Consider the following 6909-nt stretch of genomic DNA (forward strand, 5'->3'; position numbering starts at 1 on the left):
ATGACAGCTATGGATGTCACTCACCCAAAGGAGACTCGATAAGTCCTGTACTAGTCGCGTAGTTATCCATGATTAATATGCAGTTTGACTAAACTGCATATTAATCATTATAACAATTAATAATAATTAATTAGAATAACAATTAATCGCGATAAAACCAAGAGAGTCCTAAACACTTTCGTTATGATCTATTCAGACAGGTTTGCATCATCTGAGGTTCCAGTGAGTAAACCTTGTGGCGTGTGTTCTAAGAAAACGAAACATGGCGGGATTGTGTCTTCACTGTTGGACAGACCGAAAATCGTTATAGCAAGAGCGTCTAGTCAAATTATATAGGCTAGTTATAATAAGTTCTACAGAACACTAAGGATTTTGACCGAAGAAGCTAGTCTTTCATCAAAGCTAAAAAGGAAACTCTAGGTAAGGCAGATTACTCTACCATAATCCTTCATACAGTTCTAGCTGGGTTTATTAGCAAAAATATTAGTATGTACATGAACTACGTTTAGTCGTAAAAGTAAGGAGGAACAGTAGTAACGTGGGCACCTAATAATTCTCCATAGTGAATTGAGATCGTAATTATGCGCAATATGGTGCAAAATTTGACAGTTTTGTTTTATCCGAACTACGTGCTATGGCACTAAGATCATAATTTTTTTAAAACCAACATGTTACATATTGTTGACAATATCATGTGACACAGCGAGTGCGAAAACACGATGTCTAATTTTAACTTACCATATAATCACATATATACAGTTTTACCAAGCTGAATTTGTATTCCGAAGTCACTTATTTGAATTAGCGTCGACTTTCTCCAGCTTCATCTATGTCCAAAATGCATTGGCTTTTCAGGCATGGCAAAACACATGGCAAACCTTCAGGGCGGTAAGAAAAGTGCATGTAAGAACTTGTATAAAACGTAACTTGCCTTCAAGTTGCTTTTAAAAGCGTAGCTTAGGGAAGTTTTATGAAATCTGAAAAAATATTTGGCTGTGCCATTTCACTCTACTTTTTGAAATACAATTAAAGAAAACAATTGTAACGCGAACTGCATAAGTTACTGATACGCGTGCACTTAAAAAAATGTAGGAGAATTGTTACTTTAGAAAATAAAATTTGTTAGAAAATAAAAAATAGATTTAAATCAAACCTCTCTTGCTAGAAGGACGTAATTGCCCATCCGGTTCCTGTCCTATATAGCAACATTACCCTCATACGAGCTAATCTTTCTAAGTTCTTTACAAGCAATGACAAGAGTACCAGAGTAGGTTGTTTTTTTAAGTGACTTTCTGATGCAAAGTTTTACAGCTGATAAACAGGACATCGTGTACTCATTTACGAGTGTGAAGTAATAACAATATGATGCTTTTTAGGGTATCATATGTATCGTAATGCCATGTAAACATCTAATTCATTTGTTACATAGGCGTTACTATTTATTTTCAACGGCGCGCTATGTGAATACAAAGGTTTTGTTTCTTTCAAAAACAACCTTAATAATGTAAAACATAAGGAAATAGAGCATGCTAGATATATATATATATATATATATATATATATACAATATAATAACTCCTAGGTGTTGTTATCGCTATGGCTGATGCACGGGGTGTTGCCGTAAATTGTAGGTAGTGTAAGTGGGAAGCGAGTTGCCGCTATACAGGAATAGAGAAAATGGACGGCCAGTCTGTGAAGCTAAAAGTGATGGAGCGTATAACAGAGTGTTGAAAGTTGCGTTGCTACAGAATCCATCATTTTTTACCTACTGGCCAACTGGGTAGAACAGCAACGGGCGCTTCCAGTGTCTCTTAAATGCCTGTTTGAGATTTCTGTATTTTTACTAAGCCCGCCCAACACTAATCCGAACCGGTTGTGGCTAGTTTGGAGACGTGATATTTGTTTGTCTGCAAACACGCTTTGCTTATTAAAAAATACGAGGCATTCTAGATGTATTCCCTAGGCATTTTCATCATACGTTTCTTATGTATACAGGCACAGCTAGGAAGTTTAAATTAATTAATAGTTCATTAGTTAATTTAACTAATATTCTGCTTGACTTCTATTATATGCAAAGTTGAAATTCCACTCAGTGTTAAAGTAGCTTACAAGGTTTGAAAGTTTGAAAATGTTTGGAATTACATTGCAATAAGCTGTAAATACCGAAAAGTTTAAGCTAGAAATGTACCTTGAAAATTGAGTTTCACCAGCGAAAGTCAAGCATAGTTCAAATTTGAACCGCTTGAAAATTTAAATTTTTGCCTCGACTTAGGGAGAATAACACGACAAAGGTTTAATAAACGAACGATGGGCACGTATAGGGACTTTCTAGGAACACTGGCATTTGTAAGATGGACAAGCATGCATCTGCTACTCTAGCCGATAACGTGCTGTGAGCAAAACTTTTTATTAATACCCTTTTTAGTATATACGGAAAATATATATATGTTCCGAGCGCTCGAGAAGCGTTACGTAACCACCGACGAAGAAGGAAGTGTGGTGCTTGCTGAGGTACTTCAATCTCAAATAGTCGAGAGTAGTGCACTGTCTGATACAGTGAGGAGTGCGGCTTCGGACGTAAAACTCAAGACTTAGGCGAAATTTGGTTATATACTTCTTTATAAGGAAACTGAAGCAATCGTTCCCTTAAGAACTCCCTATAACTCCAGCGATCTTGGACAAATTGTTCTGGCACTTTATTTGTAAAGAGTTTGTTAAATGTTGTCGAAGCTTTTATTTGAGTCTAGCTAGGCCACTCTATAACTCGAAGGCCCTTATGCATGTCATGTCGTGATGGTTGATATCAAATAGCGTACCGTGATCGAGATAGATGATTGCAACGCTCATTTGCTTTACATTTTGATGCAGTTAGTTAGATTCGAAGATACTTGCTACGGCCCGTTCCTAGGCTCCTACCCTCAAGTTTATCCCCTATTCTCCAAAAATAAAGCATGTCGGCTGTGAATATGCTTGGTACATCGTCGAACAAAAAGCGGTGGTAAGGACTGAAAATGTCATCTAAAAGAAGTTTTTCATTTTTTAATAAAATAATTTTTACAATCTAACTCTATAGCTAATACTAGTCATCGTTATCATTACCGCTATCACACATCTTGTTTAAAACATTCAACATAGAGGGACAGTTTTCATCTGCGGGCATGGTTATGCGCGAAGTGTAAACTACAGTGGTAATTGGTTGTGACCCTTCTCAGTATTAAGATATTGATTGTATTTTTGGAAGCTCCCGTTTAGCTCATCATAAGCACATCTCCATCCAGAGGCCGTGTCAAGCTGATGGATAACTGCATTCCCAAAATAACGACCTAAATGTCTTTAAAAGTGTTCCTACAGGCTATGTGTATAATATATCATTATGTATCAAGTTAATTTTATTATAATATTCTGAGTTATAATGACGTATTTAGTTAATAACTTTAAACTGAAAACAATGTTTAATTACATATTTGGAAATATTAAGGTGCATAGATATTTGAAGTTGCTTGCTGATTTCCGCCCCTAATATGTCGTTCGATTATGTGTATTATATTCGCGCTCTTTTCATTTCATTGGCATGCCACCGTTTTAACATGATTAAAAGATTTTATTTGGAGGTCTGATTTCAAAGATATTTTTTTTCGGAACGCAATTATTTCAGTAATATATAAAATAGGAAATAGGTTTTGACCAAACGTGAAATAGGATCTAAAACTCTACTCTTCATCTTTTAGCCATGCACAATTTTGTGTAGTAGTTTCTCTTCTACTTTGTTTTCAACTATATTTTAATTTGGAATGGAAATGAATTACGTATGTAGTATGATATTGTAGAGTTCATAATTTTTCAGTAAGTTCTTTGAAATTTTTCATGAATATAAGTTTATAGGAATACCAGGCTTTTCCTCTCTCCTTGACACGTCACTGGTCCCGCATGCAAGTGATAGCGTTTTATATGTTTCTGACACACTATATCACATTCCTCTAAATGAATTCTAATCTCTGGTGCATGGCCCCTTAAAAGCTTTGCGGGAAACCTGTGTACTTAACTAATTAATACAATTAACAGTTACGTTATTATGGGAGACTGCTATGTAAGACCGGCCATCAGGCTTGGATAATGGGTTCTTACACATGTTCTTGAAACATCAGATCTTTGTATTGGAAGTACATATTTGGTTATACTTTCGCTCGCATTGATATACAGGTAATAGTGGTTTCGAGGATACTTGAGTCTTCAGATCCTTTACTGACTGTATTGTTCTTAACTAATTAGGTTTACATATACTTATGAACTGAATGCTGGATATGATTCGGACGGTTGTTTTGATTGATACAAAAAATTAATTTTGTATCAATTTTTTGTATCAATCAAATCAATAATTTTGTACCAGTAATTGATTTATATCCTACATTTTCTTGCATTTTTTAAATAAAACAGATTAAAGGCACAAATGTTTAATTGATTGCCCGAATAGCTTCGAGCTGAATGTAGAAGACAATTATTGGTTTATAGTTTCTGATAGGCTTACCAATGGACGTCCTGTTGGACTGTTGTAGAGTGCTGAAACGCGACCAGATGGCCTGTCACTCATTTCGTCATTATTATAATTCATTTTCAATCATCGGCTGAAGTAGTGGAGTATAGCTATGTAATTCCTGAGACGTTTCCTACTTGAATTTAATTATTAATTTAATTCTTGGTAAATATAAACCGGCATCCTCTACTGATGACTAGGTACAGGCTATCCACTTACTAATTGTGCTTTATCGGTAGCAATCTATGACGCGGTACATCGAACAAGATGGATTTTCCTGACATGTTAAAAAAATACATAATCGGATATAAAAGTGGGGATAAGCGAATCAAAGGTAACTAATAACTATCTCGTTTTTCGGAGCGACATTTTCGAAAGAATTTTCTTGGAAAATAATGTACATCTAAACCTCCATAGACGTTTTACCGCACATTTTTTCCGTTCCTTGAACTTTGAGACCAAATCCGTATACTAAGCGCAGAGCAAATTTACTTGTGTTCCAAGAACCTTTGACTCCCATAAATTACACTATGCCAAAAAAATCTTAGTGTAGTACGTATGATCTTATCTACTCGTTTATAACGTGCTGATATCAACCTCTTTCTCCTCTGTGCGATTAGGGTTCTCCTTATGAAAGGCTCTTTTCATTATTATTGACTAATTTAATACGTATAGAATCTGTAGAGTATGATTTAATCTTTTTGATACGTCTAAAATAGAGAATCTGAACCGTATGCAGAGGACACCTCTGTTTTTATAAGGCCAAAGCATCATGATGTATATACTGCATTGAATGAAAATTTTACTGGCGTACATATAGTACGGCAATTAATATTTCGTATTATTAGTCGTATTGTTTCGCTTATACAACCGATAGTTTACTCCAAGTATATCAACGCAATCAACGGTAATAATCACTTGGCTGATTCGCGGGTGTTTGTTCCTCTGGTATCATACCGAACAATAAGTTTTTCTATAGATGTACATTTATTGCATTTTCGATCTAAATAAACCGGTTCAATCTATAGTCAATTATCAGGCAGTATTTTTCGTGCTATAGGTATTATTGTCGACTGTAGAGATATCGGCGTTAAGAGGCGTTATCCTTTTCAAAACCTCTTACTACTGCTGCTGGGATAATGAAATTTACGATTCGCAATCGTCGATTTTACTATATTTGTCGTCTGTGATTTAATTTTGTGAAATAATTTTTTTTTATCAATAGAAACACGTCTACCATTTAAGTTTAGGCTTTAGTGCAGAAACATTTATACATTTTTGTATATACATTTTGCTGACAGTTCTATCCGTAATGGTAGTTATTGTGACAATTAAAACCTTTTGATAGTTTATACATGTTATTTGTCATATATAATATAACAATGTTTATCATCATCATAACTGCAATGTCATCAATGGATACACATTCATCAATAAACTCGGTATACATTTTATCGTGTACGGTTTATTTTATTTTTTTTATTTACTGGAGCCAAGGGCTGTAAGATGCATGGAAAAATTATTCGTATATTTAATAAGCACTTACATTCTGCTATATTGGTCCGAATTTAAATTGGGCGTTTGCTCAGAGTAGAGTATATATATATATACTGAAATGCTAAGTGGTTAGCCAATCTGTCGTAAACAAGCCCATGCACATTCATTGGTCCTTTACACACTAAATTATAACAAACAAATATATCATTACTAAAATGTATCTAAGTTCAAGCTTCCCATCCGCATAGTTAGCTGATCACTCTTCCAATAGATTCGCTCATTTGGTGCTGCAGTTTGTTTCATGTCACAGGACAAACATAACGTGTTGTACAGGCTGATTAAATGCCATGTGATAATCAGGATTTAGCATCCGATAGCAAACAACTACGCGCAGGAGAGGGCTGTAAAATCAGCGAAAACCAGGGCTTGCGCAATAGAGTTAATAAAACTCGGCTATAATAAGGCACACACAAAATTTATAGATATGTTTGGAGCCGTTTAATTTGAAACCATACTGCTTTCAAAATGGTAGTTGCAGAAGCAATCATAAAACCGACAAATGACACACGATGTTAGCTGCACTACGAGATAAACGTGTATAATACCTAAGTGATAAATTAGGTATATTTAGAGGATAGGACTAACAAAAATGTATATTATAAATATAAGTAGTCAAGCCAATGTTGTTTATCGACAGACTTATATTTCATTGATAGTAGAGTAACGCCATTGACTTTACTTGAGGTTTCTAGCGAAATATAATTACAAACTCATACAACATTGTATCTTAATAATATTATTTGAAGACAAAATTATGATATTCAAATAAAAATAAGAAATAATAAAACTGATGCATAAGTTTCTAAAAGATGTAAATGGTA

The 6909-nt window shown here is 34.7% G+C and overlaps 1 long non-coding RNA gene across 1 annotated transcript; it reads left to right on the forward strand.

The window, feature by feature from the left end:
- The first annotated feature begins 156 nt into the window (after positions 1 to 156).
- Positions 157 to 6909, forward strand: LOC147753170 (uncharacterized). The gene is made up of 2 exons (XR_015311993.1): positions 157 to 420; positions 856 to 6909. It is a non-coding gene; the product is annotated as an uncharacterized LOC147753170 (long non-coding RNA).

This window comes from Varroa jacobsoni, unplaced genomic scaffold, assembly GCF_002532875.2.
Source record: "Varroa jacobsoni isolate VJ856 unplaced genomic scaffold, vjacob_1.0 scaffold_684, whole genome shotgun sequence".
In the NCBI taxonomy this organism is placed as follows: Eukaryota; Metazoa; Arthropoda; class Arachnida; order Mesostigmata; family Varroidae; genus Varroa; species Varroa jacobsoni.